Raw genomic sequence first — 21,474 nt, 5'->3', positions numbered from 1 at the left:
AACCTTTATAATATCGTTCATAATATATATTTTTGACATAAAAAGGGAAAAAATCAAAAGATGAAAAAGCATCAAATAAATAAAAACTTTTACATTTAGGGAGAATGTAAAGGGTGTTTTTTTTTTTTAAAATAAAGAGAAATAGATCCATGTACAATAACGGATGATAAAGAGGACATATGAAGGAATTTTAACTTCAATTGTAGATTCAAAATGGGTTTCCAATATAATATAGTTAAGCTATGATACTAGATTCTAAGTGTATATTTTATTACCCTCATCTTGATATCTAATATGTGTATGTATAAGAAATATAATATTTTATACTATAAAGATTTTATTTCCTATAAGTGTCTATATAAATGCATATATTTTAAATATTTCAAACATATTAATTGTAATCTTATCTAATGGTTTTATTTAATGTTTTTATATAATAGCTTTTCATCCAATAATGCTCTCATAGTAAAACATTAAATACTAAGATTTTAGCTCCTAAAGGGTTAAATGACTTAATGACCTAATTCGTGGCACACCCAGAAGTTTTACTTGTGGTTTTTTTTCATCTATAAATGTAATGTATGTAAAGTGCTCCTGCTATACCTGAGGAAAGCAACAGTGGATTTGCTGAAACGCATTGTAATAACAGGAGCTTATATTAATATTAAAGTTAATCATCTTATAAAACTGGCAGCCCATTTAATAGCGCTCTGTTAGACCGAAACTCCTATCCTCGTATATGCCTACTCCCTCTAAGGGAATTCGGAAGAGCTGCTTAGAGCAAAGAACCTGCCAGGTCTAACCTGAACAAACCAGCCGGACGACGGAGGATCGCACAGGTGCTTCAAGATCCATGGTGCCAGTGGATTCAAGGAGCCAGGAGCGATACTAAGCCTGGACTCAGCAACCACACCAGTGGTAACGTCAGTGGAGACAGTCCTTTCAGCTGGAGGATTTATACACTTAATACTGGGGTTGTGCGGGGGCGCACAACCTCCTAAGGTGAGCATTTCCATAACTAAACTTCAGAATCACTCCACGGGTGCTTCTCATATGCGCTACCTTTCTTTTCTGGGGCTGCTAATGGGCATACACATTGCTGGGGCCAGTGGTCTAGTCCTGTTTACCCACTGTTACCGGGTCTAGTCCAATCATGTTCATAACGCCAAAAAGCTGATGCACCCCAGGGCTTTGGGGTACTCGGTCCCGGGCCTTATATTTACTGGGACGTATCACAGGGTGGCCGTTGCCCGGTTCCGTCACCCAGGGGATCGCTTAAAAGGGGTTTTGTACAAGGGAAAAATAACATATTTTTCATGATGCCACTTGCGGTATGCGGCTATATGGGAAAAGCTGCCGCTGCAAAGTCTCTCACTGCTGGGGCTGGTGGTATTGGGCAGCTTAGGTGTGATGGCTCTCCACAAGTAGAGCTAGGCCCCGGGGGAGGATGATGGTGCTTGTAGAATATAGATGCAGAGGTGTAGGAAGAATTCAGACAATACAGGGGCTGCGGTTTAACTTGTGCTTTACTCACTGGTTTGGAGTTGCTGTAACCTGGCTCGTGCAGATCTTTACCATTCCGGTATTCCCTTTGTTCCAGTGCCGGTGTAGTGAATTAGTGAGCTTTACTTCCATGCACCCGTCTGTAATTGGTGGGTCCCCGTGGCCTGCAACGTTTTTGGGGTCCTCTCCTGTTGTCTCCATCCTTGCTCGTATTGCAGGCAGCTTGAACCTCTCTTGGGTCAGACCTCTGTCCCCGTTCCCAGGTTCCCTCTCTACTGTTGTGCCCCGGACACTAACGTCGATAAGGTCCGTGATGGCCCCCTCACTAGGCAGATTGTTATCAGGTGAGCCTAAAGCGTCTTTCTGAACTAGGGCTCTGTACCCCGTCGGTGATCGGTCCAGTGAGTACCCTCACCGTACTCTCCCTGGCAACCGTACTCCTTTTTACTCAGTAGTCACTTTACACTTTCTGTCAGCACGTCAACTTCTGACTGTCTGTCTGACTTTTCACTATCTGAGAAGATGTCCGTCTTCCGTCCACTCCACTGACTTGCCCCTCCTCCTCCCAGGTTTCTGACTAGTGGATTGGATGTGTCCCTACCTATAGGTAACTATAGATCAGGTACATCTCTAGCCTGTTACCCAGTCTGGGGAAAAGGGCGTGGATTTGTGTGTGTGTGTGTGTGTGTGTGTGTGTTGTAGTGTTTACTGGCACTGATCTTACAGGAATCCGGGATTAGATGTAGTACCCTGTGGCACCTGACACTCAGGGGCGCCACATTTCCCCTTGGTAAATGCCAGCACGTCTTCGGGCTGCAAACATAAACAACAAATTATCACATTTTTTAATTTGCAGAAAACTTTTTAACTTTCTTCCCATGCAAGGGAGGCATTTTTCTTAAACGTTTCAATAAAACATATTTACGTGAGACACCCACTCTGCTGCCCACAACCTGGAGTCCCTGGTCTCCTCTTCAAAAGACTTTGTTGCAGAATACAGGTCCTCTTCAAAAGACTTTGCTGCAGAATACAGGTCCTGTTCAAAAGACTTTGCTGCAGAATACAGGTCCTGTTCAAAAGACTTTGCTGCAGAATACAGGTCCTCTTCAAAAGACTTTACTGCAGAATACAGGTCCTCTTCAAAAGATTTTGCTGCAGTATTACTCTGGTAGTGTGCACAACTGGTACAACTATTTACAATGGAGAGTTTTTGCTACTACCAGTCCATTTTTATCAAAATTAATGTCATATTAACATTTACAGTTTACAACCATTCTTATTTTTGTATGGTTCCCTATGGGTGTCTCGGCTTAGGAGCCCTGGTTTCTACCTCACAACCCCCAGGAACTTGCTTTTCCTAACTTATTGTGCATGGGGGTAAGTCCAGTTCCTCCACCCTTTTGTACACTACTATTTACAGTCTATTTATATTAGGATACCTTTTTTATACTTTTTTACTTTGATACCTACTCTCTGTGTCTGAGTGGGGGCTAACCTAAGTTGCTACGCGACTTGACCTACGTAACTCAAGTCTCTCAGCTTGTCCCTCTTGTACTCTGGTGTCTGTACTCTGGTTGAACCTATGTATTATAGGTAGACTGGGTAATTACCTGCTACTCTTTTGTCTCACTGTAAGATTAACAGGTTCACCGATTACAGGTTCCTACAATAGGTAGTTCTTCTGGAACTTGAACTGATTCTTCTATTCTTTCATGGACATTGATGGGATCTACATGCTTCAAGGTCCGCAATGCTGCTTGTAATCTCAGAGTATAGTCTCTTATACTGTCCTGCGGCCTCTGCCTGCAATTGTAAAATTCCATTCTCAGCTCTGCCTCTGTATGGGTTTCAAAAGCAATTTTCAACTTTTCAGTGATGGTCTTCACTGATTCGCGGTCTACTTCTGACCAGGTCTCTAATTCCAGCTCTGCTGCACTCGTTAAAGAGCGTCTGTTGTGCTGGGACAGTTGTTTGCCAGTTATTGCATACATGTCTAAGGCCTCTCTCACACTCACGTGAAAATCACGAACGTGCTGCGAGACACGTATTTTAATTGCGTGTTGCGTTAGGTAAGTACGTGTCTCCAGTATGTGCGGGCCACGTGTGTTTTCCGTGTGCTATCCGCGATAACACACGGAGAACCGGTAATTTACATACTCACGTGGTCCTTGCTGCTATCCAGGGTACTGATCTTCGACTACAGCCACGCCCACTCCCCGCTGATGCTGCTTCCGGCCGAGCGGAAGGGCGGAGATCAGCGCCCGTGAAATCACGCCCACCTCCTTAACACGCTCATAATGAGCGCCGGACGGCAGCAACTGTTTACGGCGGAAGATTCTGCAGGGCTGAAGGAGGTGAGTATTTGTTTTTTTATTTTAAAATAATGACACGTGTTTCTCCGGCACATGTCACACGGGACCACATCCACACTACATCCGTGTGGTACGGGTGCGGGCCGTGTGGGACCCGTGATGCCGGAGGATACGTGGACATGTCGGCCGTTTTTAAACACGTGTGGATTTACGTTAATGTGCCTGTTACCATAGGGTAACATTGGTGTACGTGTCTCTGGTACGTGAAAAAACTGCCAAACACGTACCGGAGGCACGTATGTGTGAAAGAGGCCTAATACAGTGCATATTTTCTTCTTGAACCCGATTAAGGCATCTGGTTTACCATCATACTGGGGCAGCCACGCCGCTCCTGGAACATACGGCAGGGGGATTGGCATGATCGGTGCCACCACTCTGGGCGCTGCCGCTTCCATACCCGGATCAGGCCCTGCTGCATCCCCATCGCCTACGCCTCCATTTTCTCTTCCCCTTTGGTTTTCTCTTACCACTCTCTCAGGGAACTGGAGCTTCCGGATCAGGTTACTACCCCTTCTTAGTAGGGTCGTGGGCGGAGCTTCTTTTCGCGCCCTTTTCACAACCGCTCTTCGCGTGACGTATCTATTTTCTGTTACACAAAATGGCGGGCAACTCCAAAAGTTCAATCACAAAACACAGTCCATAAGGTGCACGTCTCCCCCTGTTACCGGTCTAGTCCAATCATGTTCATAACGCCAAAAAGCTGACGCACCCCAGGGCTTTGAGGTACTCGGTCCCGGGTCTTATATTTACTGGGACGTATCACGGGGTGCCTGTTGCCCGGTTCCGTGACCCTGGGGGTCGCTTAAAAGGGGTTTTGTCAAAGGAAAAAATTAAAAAAAAATGTTTTTTGTGACGTCACTTGCGGTATGCGGCTATATGGGTAAATCCGCCGCTGCAAAGTCTCTCACTGCTGGGGCTGGTGGTATTGGGCAGCTTAGGTGTGATGGCTCTCCGCAAGTAGAGCTAGGCCCCAGGGGAGGATGATGGTGGTTGTAGTATATAGATGCAGAGGTGTAGGAATTCAGACAACACAGGGGCTGCGGTTTAGGATACATTCACATTTAGGCTACATTCACATGACCGTTCCGTTTTGCGGTCCGCAAAAAAACGGTCAGTTTTTTTCACGGATGCATCTGTGTGGCATCCATGTGGCGTCCGTTCCGTTCTGTATACGGTCCGTGTGGCATCCGTATGTCTTCCGTTTTTTTGTGGTCCGCAAAAAAAACGGAGCAGCTAGAAAGATAAACAGATGGGTAGATATAAAGATGGATAGAGAGATAGAGGGATAGATGGATGAATGAATGAACGAATGAATGAATGAATGGAGGGATAGATAAATCGAGAGATAGATGAATAGAAGGATAGATAGATAGATAGAGGGATAGATGAATGGATAGATGAATGGATAGATAGATAGATAGATAGTGTTATAGATAGATAGATAGATAGATAGATAGTGAGATAGATAGATAGATAGATAGTGGGATAGTGGGATAGATAGATAGATAGTGGGATAGATATATAGATAGAATATGCAAGGGGGTGGGACATTATATAGGTCTTTCTCATCTGTTATCTATCTAAGCTGGCACCCTTTAGTGACTGTCATGTGGCACTAAAGGGTGCTTAGCCTTGTATTTAGCCAAAAAAATACATAAATAATTTTAAAAAAAAATGACGTGGGGTCCCCCCTATCTTTTGTAGCCAGCTAGGGTAAAGCAGACGGCTGCAGCCTGCAGACCACAGCTGGCAGCTTCACCTTGGCTGGTAATCCAAAACAGAGGGAACCCCATGCTGTTATTTTAAATTAAATAAATAATTTAAAACAAAAAACGTGGGGTCCCCCCCAAATTGGATCACCAGCCAAGGTAAACCGGACAGCTGTGGTCTAGTATTCTCAGACTAGGGAGGTCCACTTTTATTGGACACTCCCCAGCCTAAAAATAGCAGGGCACAGCCGCCACAGAAGTTGCACATCCATTGGATGTGCCAATCCTGGCGCATTGCCCCAACTCATCCCATTGCCCTGGTGCGGTGGCGAATGGCGTAATATACGGGATTGATGCTAGATGTGTAATGTCACCTGGCATCAAACCCTGGGGTTAGTTATGTCACGCATCTATCAGATACCCGACATCATGAACCCAGTCAGTAATAAAAAAAAATAGACAACAAAAAAGTTTTATTTGAAAAAACACCCCCCCAAATCATTCCCTATTTCACCAATTTATTTAAAAGAACAATCAAATCTGTCAGGCGTAATCCAATAAGGGGGTCCCACAACGATCCATACCATAGTCACTGTCCCAGTCAATGAAGAATAGAATGTCCTGCCATCCGGCGTTAATACTGGACCGTTAGCACCCAGTAGCCTGGGACGCCGGTGTCCCGCTCGATGCGCTCGGTCCTGGAGAGCTGGGTAGCAGCTCTCAGACAGTGACTGTTCTCTTTGCTGTGTTCTACTGTTCTGAGGTCTTACTGACCTGGAGGAGGGATTAGGGAGCAACAGGAAGTATGTCCAGAGAGGCTCCCTTCAAGACAGGTTATGAGCTCCCACTACTGGTCCAAAGGAGGGAGTGGTGTTGCATGTTACTGTACCTGGCAGAGATTTCCCCACTTCTTTCAAGTATGGCATTGCTCCCAGTGATGAGAACAATGCCACTGTGGCTCCCAGAACCACTGGGGTGCCACATCCCCCTTGGTTAAATTCAATACTCCTGGACTGAGAAATATTTTACAGAAATAGGAAAAACATTACAATTGACATATATCACATACAAAAGGAATATTTACATTTGTACACTTAACATTTAACCGATTCTAAACATCTGTTTCTAGATACCGGGCTGGTTTTTGACCCAGGTTACACTGCTGCGTACTATGCAGGATGGGCAGTAACCCCCTCACTATTTGGTAATTCACCTGGTCCGACCCGATTGCCTACAGTTGTGTTGGAAGGGGATCCAGTGATGACTGACATGGCAGGTGGATGCTCACTACTTACTAGACTCACCGTGGTTATGGCAGATTCACCGTGGACAAGAGGCAGGTTCTCCGATTCCTCTGCTGTGGTGACATCCACTTCACCGGCTGGCAGGTCTTCGTGCTAAACTGGAGGCATTGCTGCTTCAACTGGGGGGTTTTCAGGCTGGTCTATGGTCTCTGCTGCTTCAAGGGGAACAGGTTGAAGAAAGGTTAGAGGTGGTACCATAATGGCGTGGTTCCACTGTGTCCAGGTTTTGGGAAATGCTCCAAGAATAGGCTGGATGGTCTCTTCTTCTGATTCTTCAGACTGGGAAGCTTCGGGGCCTTCATCATTACCCTTCAGCTGCTCTGGGCACACCTTCAAGTGGTCTCTTGAAACTGTTGTAGATGCCCTCCCTCCATCCTTGCTGATGAGACACCTTCGAGTTGTCAAACTTGGATGGCAAGACTGTTTACGGTTCGGCCTCCCAGTAATCATCTAATTTATGGGTTCTTCGTTTTCTCTTCAAAACTTGCTCTCCAGGTGTTATGGGAGCAGCGGGAGCTGCCTGATTGTAGTCTCGCTCTTGTCTTTCTCTAGCCTGGGACAGGCTTCTCTCCACACCTTCTTGGACCCGGCGGTATTGTTGCTGGCGCTCGGCGTCCCAATCGGTGTTGGTTTGTATGATCTCAGGTACCGCATTAGGTAGGCCGGGGTACAATTAGTAGACTGCACTGGCATGTGATTGTACATATCCACCAAGTCTGGCAACTTCTCGGGCCACAGGTTTCTTTCCTCCAAAGGAGGTCAAGTATTATCGTGTTCATCCTTTCACAAAGTTTGTTACCTTGGGCGTGGTATGGGGTGGGTCTTATCTTCTTGCACCCATACAACTGGCAGAATTCCTGGAACACCTCGGCTTTAAAAGCTGGGCCCTGGTCGACGAGCACCTGTTCCGGGTAGCCATGGGGCCGGCAGAAGTACTCCTGAAATGCTTTGGCTGTGGTTTTAGCTGTGTGATCTTTAACTGGGACCACAACCAGGAAACGAGAGTAATGATCCATGATGGTGAGGGCATACACGTAGCCCGATCGGCTCGGAGTCAAATTTTACATGGTGTCGAGTGCCACCAGTTCAAGCAGTTGCTTCTTAATAATTGGCTGTAAGGGTGTAAGACTCTCGCAGTCCTTCCTTCTCAAATTTTAGGGTCCACATTCCAGACACCATTTTTCAATTGATGGTCTCATACCAATCCAATAGAAACGGGTATGGAGTAGGGCCTCCAGTTTTTTTCCATCCGAAGTGCCCTGCCCCATTGTGATACACCTTCAGGACCTTCGGGGCATCCCGTTCAGGAACTACAACTTTCCAGATGTCTTTATTGCTCCGGGGATCAACATGATGTTGACACAGGGTCCTTTTCCACATGAACAGCTTGCACTTCTTTTTCCACAGCATTTGAGCCTCCGGTAGAGCATCTGGGTCTGGGTACAAGTTGTCTTGGGTTAATAGTTCTTTAACCAACCGCAACGCTTGGTCACTGACATGAACCTCTCCCCAGTTGTAATGGGGCATGGGGTTGAGGGAGACTGCTGCTCGATAGTCTGTTTTTCCTTCACCTGATGGGAGCATTGAGAGGCAAAGCGTCGATAGAACGCCGGCATCTACACTTCCTCCATTTCATCCAGGTCTTCTCCGATGTCCAGTAGATGAGACATTCGGAACAGGGCATCAGCATTTGAATTTTTCTGCCCTGCCTGGTATTTTATCGTGAAGTCATAATTGGATAATCTGGCCATCCACCGCTGCTCCAAGGCTCCCAGTCTTGCCGTCTGCAGATGGGTCATCGGGTTATCTGTGAAAATGGTGAATCTTACTGATGCGAGATAGTGTTTGAAACGTTCAATGACTGCCTAAACCACAGCTAAGAATTCCAACTTGAAGGAACTGTAATTTTCCAGGTGTTGCTCAGTGGGTTGAAGCTTCCGGCTGGCATTGGCTATCACCTTCTCGCGGCCCCCTTGTACCTGGGACAGGACAACTCCCAGGCCCACGTTACTGGCATCCGTATAAAGGATGAAGGGTTGTCCATAGGCTAGGTAGGCAAGTATGTCTTCTCTGGTGAGTGCCCTTTTTGTTGTGAATGCTGTCTGGTGGAGCTCCGCTCTTGGACTCCCTCCTGTGGTCGTTGATCTTAGTGGGTTGGATTCTGTTCCTCAGTTCTACACACCTGGTTGGCAGCTCAAACCTTGATTTTGGATATAGGTGTCGCGGGCGAAGGAGGGGACGCTGTGCTCACCCACTGCTCGGGTCTGGCCGCTGCTGCTGCTGCTCGGTGGTGGGTCGAGCGGTGGGTCGGATCCCGGGGACTCGAGCGGCGCTCCTCGCCCGTGAGTGAAAAGGGGGTTGATTTTGGGGATTGGATATTGTCCGTGACGCCACCCACGGTTGTGGTGAGATTGGTGACACTACCGCTGCTCTGGACGGGGATCCCAGGAGCGATGACAGGGAGCAGCTTGGATGTTGGTTCTCCCCTCCGTGGGTAGGGGGTTGGTTGTCCCGGGGCCCGGTGAGGGGTAGGGATGAATGGCAGGCGGGTTACGGGGCCTGGTGAGGTGCAGGGTCGCGGGGGCAGTGCTGTGCCACACAGCACGGTGGTACTCACTCAGCCAATGACGAATGCAAAGTCCTTGGTAAAACACACGGCTGGATGGACGGGTCCCACAGGCGGCTGCGGTGTTTTTCCCCTGACCCAGTTTGGTAGTGTAAGTCCTTTCCTGCCCCTTCGTGTACGCTCCTCCTGCGCTCCGGTTTCCAGCTGGCTCCCCGGTTCGGTACCGGACAGGCCACTACCCTGTCCCGGCTACCTACGGTTCCACCAGACTGTCTTCCCGGCTCCTGCAGACGGCCACTACCGTCTGCCTCACTGGCTACACGAGGGACCTAGGCTCCAACCTAGGCCCCAGTCTGCGTCTGCCTCTCTGCAGACCTCCTCTCTTTTCCTCTGCCTGGACTTGTCTGAACTTGTTTCCTGCCTCAGGCCAGCTAAACCCCTCGGTGGGCGTGCCCATCTGCCTGACTCCGCCCACCTAGTGTGTCTGTCTGAACCCGAGGAAGAAATCAGGTCTCACTGGGGATGACTGCTGTGAACTGCTGGGGGTGTGTGTGTGTTGTTACCTGTGGCCCCTGGCTTGTCCAGGGCGCCACATTCCCCCTTAGTAAAATGCAGACCATCCGCGGGCTGCCCGTCCATCACCGGTTTTATTTTCACAAACTGAAAACTTTTTTTTTTTTTTTTTTAAACATTTTCACATATGCATTTTTCTTTTTTTTTTTACACAACTTCCCTTACGGGAGGCATATCACCTCAACCGTTGCAACAACAATTCACTTTTAATCATAATAACGGAATGGGTCCTTCAGTCACCCACCCAAACAACCTGGCCCTGATGCTGCCCCTAAGAAATGGGCAGCACCCCTTGACCCCAGTCCAGAACCAGGCTGCCCAGATTCGTTAACGGGAAGGGTACTTCGCTGCCGTTGCGGCTGGGCGGACTGCCGGGGCCATTGTCATCAGCGGTGCATCCGGGATGGAAGCCGGGACCGGTGGCAGGGCGGTGATGAAGGTAAGGCCTGGGGACGCCAGGTCTGGGCCCTCCCTCACAGACGCTGCGAGCTCTGCTACCGGTGACAGGGGTAACGGGTCGGTCGGGGCGTTGGCCGCTGGCACGGGCACTGAGGTTTCAGCGGTGCCGGACGGACGGGACATCTCATGCAGCGGTGCTCCAGGAATCAAATACTGGCAGAGTCCTGGCGTCCCTGCTTCCACAGTTCACATGCGGCTAGACGCCATCCGTCCCCCTTAGTCTTTTTCCGGCTCCTCCTCTATAGGGGCGGGGTTCTGGCTTTCGCGCCTCCACTACTCGGGAAGACGCTCGAGCGAGGACTTTTCGCGCCCAAAATGGCGGCCTCTCAAAATTTTCGGCCGGACACCTCCGGCGGTCATAAGGCGCACCTCTACCAGACGGCAGAGCGGTAAGATCCTGTTCGTGACGCCAAGTTGTCGCGGGCGGAGGAGGGGACGCTGCGCTCACCCACTGCTCGGGTCCGGCCTCTGCTGCTGCTCGGTGGTGGCTCGAGCGGTGGGCCGGATCCCGGGGACTCGAGCGGCGCTCCTCGCCCGTGAGTGAAAAGGGGGTTGATTTGGGGGATTGGATATTGTCCGTGACGCCACCCACGGTTGTGGTGAGATTGGTGACACCACCGCTGCTCTGGACGGGGATCCCGGGAGCGATGACAGGGAGCAGCTTGGATGTTGGTTCTCCCCTCCGTGGGTAGGGGGTTGGTTGTCCCGGGGCCCGGTGAGGGGTAGGGATGAATGGCAGGCGGGTTACGGGGCATGGTGAGGTGCAGGGTCGCGGGGGCAGTGCTGTGCCGCACGGCACGGTGGTACTCACTCAGCCAATGACGAATGCAAAGTCCTTGGTAAAACACACGGCTGGATGGACGGGTCCCACAGGCGGCTGCGGTGTTTTTCGCCTGACCCAGTTTGGTAGTGTAAGTCCTTTCCTGCCCCTTCGTGTACGCTCCTCCTGCGCTCCGGTTTCCAGCTGGCTCCCCGATTCGGTACCAGACGGGCCACTACCCTGTCCCGGCTACCTACGGTTCCACCAGACTGTCTTCCCGGCTCCTGCAGACAGCCACTACCGTCTGCCTCACTGGCTACACGAGGGACCTAGGCTCCAACCTAGGCCCCAGTCTGCGTCTGCCTCTCTGCAGACCTCCTCTCTCTTCCTCTGCCTGGACTTGTCTGAACTTGTTTCCTGCCTCAGGCCAGCTAAACCCCTCGGTGGGCGTGCCCATCTGCCTGACTCCGCCCACCTGGTGTGTCTGTCTGAACCCGAGGAAGAAATCAGGTCTCACTGGGGATGACTGCTGTGAACTGCTGGGGGTGGGTGTGTGTGTTGTTACCTGTGGCCCCTGGCTTGTCCAGGGCGCCACATAGGCGTGTGCTGGCTGTTTGTCTTTGCCAGTTTTCAGAAATTCCTGTGAGAATAGCAATCTGTCTCTTGTCCTCCTGGCTTTCCGCTGTTAAGCTAAGCTAAGTTCTTGGTTTTGCTTCATACTTTTGAGTGTTATTTGCTTATTGTTTCTGTGAATTATCTCTGAAGGTTTTTGTATTGTTTCCTGTTTTGTTTTTGCCTTCAGATAAGGAAGATTTATCTTCTTAGGGGTGCTTCACACACAGCGAGATCGCTGCTGAGATCGCTGCTGAGTCACGGTTTTTGTGACGCAGCAGTGACCTCATTAGCAATCTCGCTGTGTGTGACACTGAGCAGCGATCTGGCCCCTGCTGTGAGATCGCTGCTCGTTACACACAGCCCTGGTTCATTTTTTTATTGTTGCTCTCCCGCTGATAAGCACACATCGCTGTGTCTGACAGCGAGAGAGCAACAATCCTGAATGTGCAGGGAGCAGGAGCCGGCGTCTGACAGCCTGCGGTAAGCTGTAACCAAGGTAAACATCGGGTAACCAAGGTGGTTACCCGATATTTACCTTCTTTACCAGCCTCCGCCGCTCTCACGCTGCCAGCGCCGGCTCCCAGCTCTCTGCACATGTGGCTGCAATACACATCGGGTTAATTAACCTGATGTGTACTGTAGCTAGGAGTGCATGGAGCCAGCGCTAAGCAGTGTGCGCGGCTCCCTGCTCTCTGCACATGTGGCTGCAGTACACATCGGGTTAATTAACCCGATATGTACTGTAGCTAGGAGAGCAGGGAGCCAGCGCTCAGTGTGCGCGGCTCCCTGCTCTCTGCACATGTTGCAGCACAGCGACGCGTGTCGTTATGATCGCTGCTTCAGCTGCTGTGTTTGACAGCTAAGCAGCGATCATAACAGCGACTTACAAGGTCGCTGTTACGTCACAGAAACGACTTACAAGGTCGCTGTTACGTCACAGAAAATGGTGACATAACAGCGACGTCGCTGTCGCTTAGTGTGAACACAGCCTTAGTCAGTCTATGTTATTTATCTTAGCAAGGGTTAGTCAGCAGGGTAATTGCTAGTTTTTTCCTACAGTTTCACCAGAGTCTTTTACGGATTGTGAACGTGCGAGTATTAGATTACTCTTCCTTTTTGCACATTCCGTGTAGGAAGTTTTGATAGGGTTTTTCATGCTGACCGCAAGAGTTCCCTATTCTGTCTTTCGTATTTAGTATAGTGTGGCCTCTCTTTCCTCCATCTTGCTCTTAGGCCTTGTGCGCACTAGGCGTTTTTGCTGCGTTTTTAGCGGCGTTTTTTAAAGCGTTTTTGTGCTGAAAACGCAGTGACATTGCTTCCCCAGCAATGTCTATGGGTTTTCAGAAGTGCTGTCCGCACACAGCGTTTTTTTGTAGCTGCGTTTTTGTGGTGACCACAAAAATGCAGCATGTCAATTATTTCTGCGTTTTTCACTGCGTTTTTCCCCCATTGAGTTCAATGAGATGTTCAACAACGCAATGAAAAACGCATATAGCTGCGTTTCTATGACTAAAAACGCAGCTATAAACGCAAGGGGTGGGCAGTAAAGTGACGTGTACAGGAAGAGGATTCCTTCTGTTGGTAAACACAGAAGTATGAATCCTCCCTGTACCGTCACTGCTGCGTCCACAACCCGCCCGGTGCCATGTCAGCTCCCGTGCGGCGCCATGTCTGGGCGGGAGGTGGAAGCAGCAGCGAAAACCAAAGTGAACAGTAGAAAAAAAAAAATGTCATATATACTCACCTGTCTGCAGGGTCCCGGTACCGCCCGCTCCCATCTCCTCCCGGTACCGCCGCTCTGGCTGTGTGCAGTCTCCCCGGGGCACGTACGAAGCTTGCAGGACCTGGCGGTGGATCACCTGATGAAGTCACCTGACGCATCAGCTGATCGTAATTCTCGCAGTGTCGCCGGCTTTTTCACGCCCGGCCGGCTATCAGCTGATCCTGCCGTCAGGGGACTTCATCAGCTGATTACCGGCAGCTCCTGCAGCGATGGGACAGGATCAGACTCTCATCCGATCGCTGCAGGAGCTGCCGGTAATCAGCACAGACGTGAGAATTTTTTTTTTTTTTTGCACTGATGCTTCAGCTGATTGTATAATCGGCTTTTATACAATCAGCTGATGTGTGATGTGCTTCAGCCCCTAGAACCTGACACATCATCTGATCGGTATGCCTTCCAGCAAACGATCAGATGATATTGGATCTGGATTGGACGGCGCGGGACCCTTGACCCAGGATTACTGCGGAGGGGGGTTCTGTATTTCAATAAAGATGGAGTCACTAATTGTGTTGTGTTTTATTTCTAATAAAAATATTTTTCTGTGTTGTGTTTTTTTTTTATCATTACTAGAAATTCATGATGGCCATGTCTAATATTGGCGTGACACCATGAATTTCGGGCTTAGGGCCAGCTGATAATATACAGCTAGCCCTAACCCCATTATTACCCAGTGAGCCACCCGGCATCAGGGCAGTTGGAAGAGTTGGATACAGCGCCAGAAGATGGCGCTTCTATGAAAGCGCCATTTTCTGGGGTGGCTGCGGACTGCAATTCGCAGTGGGGGTGCCCAGAAAGCATGGGCACTCTGCACTGCGGATTCCAATCCCCAGCTGCCTAGTTGTACCTGGCTGGATTCAAAAATTGGGCGAAGCCTATGTCATTTTTTTTTTAATTATTTCTTGAAATTCATGAAATAAAAAAAAAAAAAAAAAAAAAAAGGCAGGTGGGGATTGGGGGCAGCCTGTACCTGCCTGCTGTACCTGGCTAGCATACAAAAATATAGCGAAGCCCATGTCTTTTTTTTTTTCTTTTTGGGCAAAAAACTCCTGCATACAGTCCTGGATGGAGGATGCTGAGCCTTGTAGTTCTGCAGCTGCTGTCTGCTCTCCTGCATACACTAGTTCTGCAGCTGTCTGCTCTCCTGCATACACTAGTTCTGCAGCTGTCTGCTCTCCTGCATACAATGAACATTTTGAAGAAGGAAATGACATCAGACCTTTTTTTTTTTTTCATCAACAATCTTTAATGGCATTGTGCACTGATTAAAAACGCAGTGAGCAAAAACGCAGCAAAAAACGCAACAAATCGCGGTAAAAATGCATCGCGTTTTTTAGCCACGGGTGCGTTTTTTGAGACAAAAACGCACATAAAAACGCAGCGTGTGTATGTCTTTTTTCATCTTTGCTCACAGTCTGTACATGTGGGAGGCTGCCTATTTTTCTTTGGGGAAATCTGCTCTGAAGCAAGATAGTTTCTTTTCACTTTCTGCCTTGTAGGTTATGTAGTCCTCTGGCTGGGTTTGAGGCATCTAGGTTGTTAGGCATGCTGCCCAGCTACTTCTAGTGTGGTGTTAAGTTCAGGGCTTGCGGTCGGTACTTTATTACCTACAACTCTGGTGAATTGTGTTCATAGCAGTCATTGAACATCGGATCATAACACCTTTTCAGCTGGACAAAGGACTCTTCCTGATGTTCAGTCCACTCAAATGGAGGTCCTCGTCATTTGGCTTAGCCTACTAGGAGATCTTGAAGGGGCGACGCCATCTTTGTGAACTCGCTTTTTAAACCGCTGATAGTAGCCCAACAGGCCGAAGAACTGTCGAACTTATTCAATGGAGGTTGGTCTTGACCAGTCCCTGATGGCAGTAACCTTCTCTGCATCGGGGCCACTCCTTCAGCGCTCACCAGGTGTCCCAGATACTTGACTTTTGGCTTCAGTAAATGGCATTAAGATGGTTTTACCTTGAGGCCAAACCCGGACAAGGCTTCAAACACATCTGGCAAGTGTTGTAGATGATCCTCATGTGTCTTCGAATATACAATCACATCATCTAGATATAGTAGGACGGTTTCAAAATTCTTGTGGCCCAGGCAACACTCCATCAGCCTCTGGAACGTTCCCAGTGCATTACAAAGTCCAAACGGCATACAATTAAATTCACAAAGACCCATAGGCGTGGTAAATGCGGTCTTCTCTTTGTCTTCTTCAGCCACAGTAACATGCCAGTACCCGCTGGTAAGATCTAGGGTAGAGAAGTAGTTAGCAGATTTTAAGGTAGCCAGGGACTCCTCTATCCTAGGCAACGAGTAAGCATCCTTGTGGGTGACACAATTTACCTGTCTATAGTCCTCATTGTACAATCCTTCTTTTTTACCAGAACCAGTGGAGCAGCCCAGGGACTACAATTATTTCATTTCATTTAATAATAATAAAGTTTATTTATATAGCGCCAGCATATTCCGCAGCACTTTACAATCCGGTGGGGGGTTGTATAGACAAATACAAAACAAAATAGTACATAATTCAACAGCTACAGTAGGAAAGAGGTCCCTGCTCGAAAGCTTACAATCTATGGGGAAGAAGGGGGACACAAGAGGTGAAGCACACTTGTAGATCTGGCCGGCCATTGTTATGCTAGTTAATTGGTTACATATAAAGATGAATGATCTGGTCTTTAGACAGTAACCTTTTGGGTGCCCTTACGTGCTATTGGTTGTACATAGGATGTGATGACAGAAATAGAGGGCAAAGGAAATGCTGCGGGAAATGTAACCTCGTAACCTTCTCTCTCCTGATAGTGAGCAGGGGGGAACGGGACGGTATCTTTTTCTTTAATGGGAGGGTGGTCCCCAGTGGGAATTTGGGCAAGTGAAGGGGATTCACCACCAAAGTCTAAAGGGTGTTTACTAAAGACTCTCTCGTACTCTTGTACGACCCGGTGGACTCCCTGTATTTCATGGGGTTGGGTGGAATCTGTACTAATGTGCAGCTGTTGGCACCAATCCCCCCGTGGGTCTTACTCACTTCCCCCCTCCAGGCCGGACGGGACCAAGGGTTCTGCAGCTTCGATGGTGTCATTGCCAACAGTGAGTAGTGTGGCAACAGTGGCAAACCGGGGCAATTTAACCTCCTCCTCTCCACAATTCAGAATTTGTATGGGCACTTTCCCCTGACGCACTTCAACTATTCCCCAGGCTGTGAGGATATTGGGTCTGTCCTCTGAATACACGGGTTCCACAAGGGCCCCCACCCCGGAGACCCACTGCCGCTCTACACCAAATCATCATTTCGCTCCTAGGGGGAACTAAGAAAGGGAAGGAGTCACTCACTCTGACGTTACTAATTTTCCCTCCGTCTGCTCAACCTGTTGTTTTTGCATCAGGGCCCTAATCTTTTTGCAACGCCTTCTGCTGCCCGTCGCTGGCAGTTTTGGCCACCTGCTGTAACAAAACAATCACTTCAGAAAAACAATTTTCAATTACATTTGTGCCGATGGTTACCATTGGAGTGCGCGTCCGGCGATCAACGTCCACCACTATCATTCCTTGTGCTTTTCGCTCCACCCGCCCCACCTTGATGGTTACCTCTTTGTACCCCACCTGTGGCATGGGTTATCTATTCCTGGCAATGATAGACAAGTCCATATCCGGGCCGCAGGTCAAATCATCGTCAGCCCACTACTTGTGGTAAAGAATATGTGATATTGTGGTCACCTGAGACCCAGCATCCAAGAGAGCGTTCATGGGAATGCCGTCCAGCACAATCGGTAGGACTGTCCGCCCTCCCACATACTTGTCCCGCCAGTTAGGGGAGTCAGTCCTTTTCGGTCCTGAGGGCTGGCTCATGGTTTCGGGGACCGGAGACTCTGGAAGAAAGTCCCGAGCATAGTGCCCCACCTTGCTACAGCGGCGGCAAATTGGTCGCCCAGCAGAGTCACAGCGATCACTGGTCTGTCTTCGGCCAAGGGGTTTTCCCATACCCTGTCTTAGAGCATCCACTGGGCGGATGGGCAACCCGATGTTTGCCGGCTGCGGAGTCATCTGCAGCACTTGTACAGCTTTGGTTAGGGTGGCAACATTTTTAGTTAGTTCGTGAACCTGGAGCCTCAGGTCTGCAGATGAACTTCTTCCCAGGCTCTAGGCATCCGCCTCCACCGTGGTCAGGGTGGGCGGCACCTCCTCCGGGTATGTGATGGCAGGCAGTCGGGAAGGAGTTGTAACACCCGAAGCCGTGTCTTGCAGCACCCAGAGGGCCCAGTATTTAAGTTGGGTAAAGTCCAGGTTAGGGGTCTCCAGGCCAGAATGCACAGCTGGGTCCAGTGATCAGGAGACAAGAGCCCCCCGATAAACTGCTCGGTCAGCTGCCGATGTCCTTCACTCACACCTCCAGGATCCGCTTGCCTCACAGCCCTCAGCGCCTACTGGAAGTTCAAAGCGTAGTCCCGTATACTGTACCTTGCTTGCATCCAAAGAATTCTACTTTTAGCTCTGCGGCCATGCGAGTATCAAAGCGGTCCTCAGCTGCGCCATAACTTAATCTACAGTTCCTTTATCAGTATCTGGCCAAGTCTTAGCCTCCCGCTGGGCCTTACCGGTTAGCTGACCAAGCAGGACCCTTGCCCTCTGACTCTCAGCAAGGGGTACACAGCAAACATATCTCAGTCTCTCATGGAAGTCACTCAAGTCATGCACCTGTCCGGAATACTGTGGCAGCCATGTCGCTCCCGGTATATAAGGCATGAAAAGCGGCATCACTGTTGCTGTGGTGGTCATGGCAGCCTGGTTCCTGTCTGAATTAGACATCTTCCCTCCCCCTTGGTGAACCTCAGCTAGGTTCATCACTTATTTGGAAAAGCAGGGAGTTAATGCGCAACTGCTTTCGTGGAGGGCTTTCTCTTCGTGCCTCTTTCTTCCTGCGCAGCAATGGCGGGCACTGCTTTCAAACAAGTAGATTTCACACAGTTTGTAATGGCACACAGTACCTGTTTGTCGCGGACACGAATATCCTGTTCACGATGCCAAATGTAGCGCCCCACGGGGCAGGTGTTTTAACCTACTCGTTGCTGGGCCAGGGGGCAGATCCTCATCGTTGTCATGGGGTGGTCTGGCCTTACATCCGTAGAACCGCATTTTTATCTCAGCTGCTGTACGAGTATGAAAGGTTTCCTTGAGTCTTGCAAGAATGTTCTTTGCCCCTCTTTTATCAATCTCCGGCTAAGATTTGACTGCACGTCGGGCTGCCGCGATCAATTGACCAATAATGCAAAACAAGAATGCTACGGAGACACCATCACATGTTTCTCAACGCTGGCAGGAAACTAGCCAGGTCTTTCACTGGAAAGGAACAACCACGAGAAGGGCATTCTCCAGTCAAGGAAACCACCTATACCAAAACATGGTATCCATCCACAGACAGCTGTTTCTAGTGTCACTGCGTTGAGAAACATGTGATGGTGTCTCCGCAGGGTTGGATGTTGATCTCCCCGAGGTCAACCATCTGATGTAGTCTTCTACTAGGCATTGCTCCCACTAGCCAGTTTCCTACTCCACACTGATGAGAGGCAAATTCCCCGAAACAGCTGTCTGTGGATGGATACCATGTTTTGGTATAGGCGGTTTCCTTGACTGTAGACTGGTCTTCCCGTGGTTGTTCCTTCCCGGTAAAAGACCTGGCTAGTTTCCTGCCAGCGTTGAGAAACATGATGGTGTCTCCGCAGCATTCTTGTTTTGTATAGTTTCCCAGGGGGCCTTGTTCTAGTGTCACTTCTTGAGAAACACGTGATGGTGTCTCCGGTGTTGGATGTTGATCTCCCCGAGGTCAACCATCCTTACCTATGTAATTGACCAATAATGACATTGGCCGCCTGATTCTCCGTCAAAGGGAACACCCGGAATAAACTGTAAAGTATCTCCTTGAAATCAGCCAGGGTAAAGGCCTCCTCAGAATACTTGGGGAGCCACGTTGCCCCGTTGCCATTGCTGTGGGTCTGGCAACAGGGATGTTTTGGTCTCTTTCCTCCCTGGACATGTCTCTGCCATTCTCCAGTTTCTTGTCAACTGCTGGCAGTGGGGCTCATTTTGGCGCTCGTTTTGAGCTCCACCCACGATTTCGCGCTCTTTACGGATACCGCCCACGATGACATGCCCCTTCTTTTCTTGCGCAAAATGACTAATGGCGATTGTCCTATTTAAGCAAAAATGTTAAACACAGTCCAGTAAGGCGCACAGTACTGTCATGACCCATCCTGTGCCTTCCACAAGCACTGTGGTTCCGGTCCCCGCTGGCCATGGAGACCAGGGGCGTTCCGCAGCATCACCGGGGGTGGAACAGCTCCTGACCATCCTGTACCTACCTTTTTCAGAGCGCTTCCGCAGGGAACGTTCCCTGCTCTCCGGTACTCATAGTAACATAGCAGAGTTCAGCATACACTAAGGATCATGTGATCTCTGACTCTTCCCCTCCCTGTGACATTATTGCTGGTCCTGTTAGTGCAGAGCTGTCCTGAGTGAATTTCACTCCTAGCCTATTGCTGAGCAGCTCCATGTATATAAAGCATCCTCCCCTTATGGGAAGTGCTTGGGCAACTTTTCATATCCTTAGGTATATTGTCAGTATAGGAGTCGTGCTTCATACCTCTTCCTGTGCCTCTTACTAATGTGCCTTTTCCTATCCTTAGAATTACCCACGTTTGCTGTGTCTCCGGAGTCACTGCTTCTTTGATGCCTAAAGAATCCGTAAGCTGTGCCTAATCCTTGGTGCCAAACTTTACATCCGGTTTCAAGTCCACAGAGTCAAGTCGCATCTGCTGTACCGAATGCGGAGAAGCCACTTCCACTAGATCTGCACGTATGCTGTGCCTTGCCACGTTGTGCCGTGCCACTGTCCGGACGCACTACCCTTAGACTTTGCATTATCCCTGTGACGCGGTGAGTCGTAACCATCATCTTGAAGAAGTGCATTTGGGCCCCTGGTGTTGTGCTGGACAGCCCCTGTATAGGGGTTCGCTCATGGTTGCTCCTCCAAGGGAGTCCGGTGCATGGTCCGGTGAAGCCTCTCCCGGTCATTGCTGCATTTCTCACCTGTTTCGTGATTGTCAATAAAACTTGTCTATTACTCACCACCTATGCTCTTCTGTGTCCTGCCTGAGGTCAGCTACCACAGCTCAGCTGTGGTCTAGTGGGTCCATAAGTCCATGCTCGCTGTTCAATGGTGAGCGTAAAAGTACCCAGGTTTTTGGCCTGGGCACAAGATCCTGTTTGTGACGCCAGAATGTAGCACCCAGGGAGCAGGGGGTAATCAGGCACGGGACCTCGTACCTGAAATACTCGTCACCGGGCCGGAGTGATGGTCTGGGATGTCGCAGTGGCAGAAGATTGTCGTGACGCCACTTGTGGTACGCGGCCAAAGATTAGCCACCACTGCTGTCGCTGTCCTCCAGGGCGGAAGCAGCCGAAGATGGTATCGCTCCTCACAGGCGGAGCGGGCCCCGGGAAGGAGTGAGGGGAGTAGTGATGGCGAAGTCCTTTGGCACGGGGTGGCGGCGCCGGTAATAAGAGTCTGACTCAGATGCTGAAGTTCCAGGTGTCTTTATTCACTCTTTGTGCCGCTCGCCCAGGTAGTACTGGTCACCCGCTGTGATGTGCCTCGTCGACCTCGGATAAGTTAGAAGCAGTCACTAGTGTTTGGAAGAAGAAAGTCCTTTGTCAGAGTTGTCCTTCCATCCATGAGGATCCTGGGCTGAGAGCTCCAAACTGCAGGCCCCGTGAACAGAAGAGTAGCAAGTGGTGATGGTGTTGTGTCCCCCAACTGGTGTTCCGGGTAGACTGACTG

General features: G+C 49.5%; 1 protein-coding gene across 1 annotated transcript in view; it reads left to right on the top strand.

Annotated features, from left to right (window-relative positions):
* SMTNL1 (smoothelin like 1) overlaps window positions 1-20,747 on the top strand; it is a 549,144-nt gene extending 528,397 nt beyond the window's left edge. Inside the window, exon 6 of the mRNA XM_075349138.1 lies at window positions 20,321-20,747. The gene's annotated coding sequence lies outside the window, so the exon portion shown is untranslated. The remainder of the gene's footprint in view (window positions 1-20,320) is intronic.
* Window positions 20,748-21,474: the final 727 nt, after the last annotated feature.

The sequence above is a fragment of the Anomaloglossus baeobatrachus genome, chromosome 5 (genome assembly GCF_048569485.1).
Source record: "Anomaloglossus baeobatrachus isolate aAnoBae1 chromosome 5, aAnoBae1.hap1, whole genome shotgun sequence".
NCBI lineage: Eukaryota > Metazoa > Chordata > Amphibia > Anura > Aromobatidae > Anomaloglossus > Anomaloglossus baeobatrachus.
The sequence above is the reverse complement of the archived record's forward strand: the minus strand, read 5'-3'. Positions and strand labels throughout refer to the sequence as shown.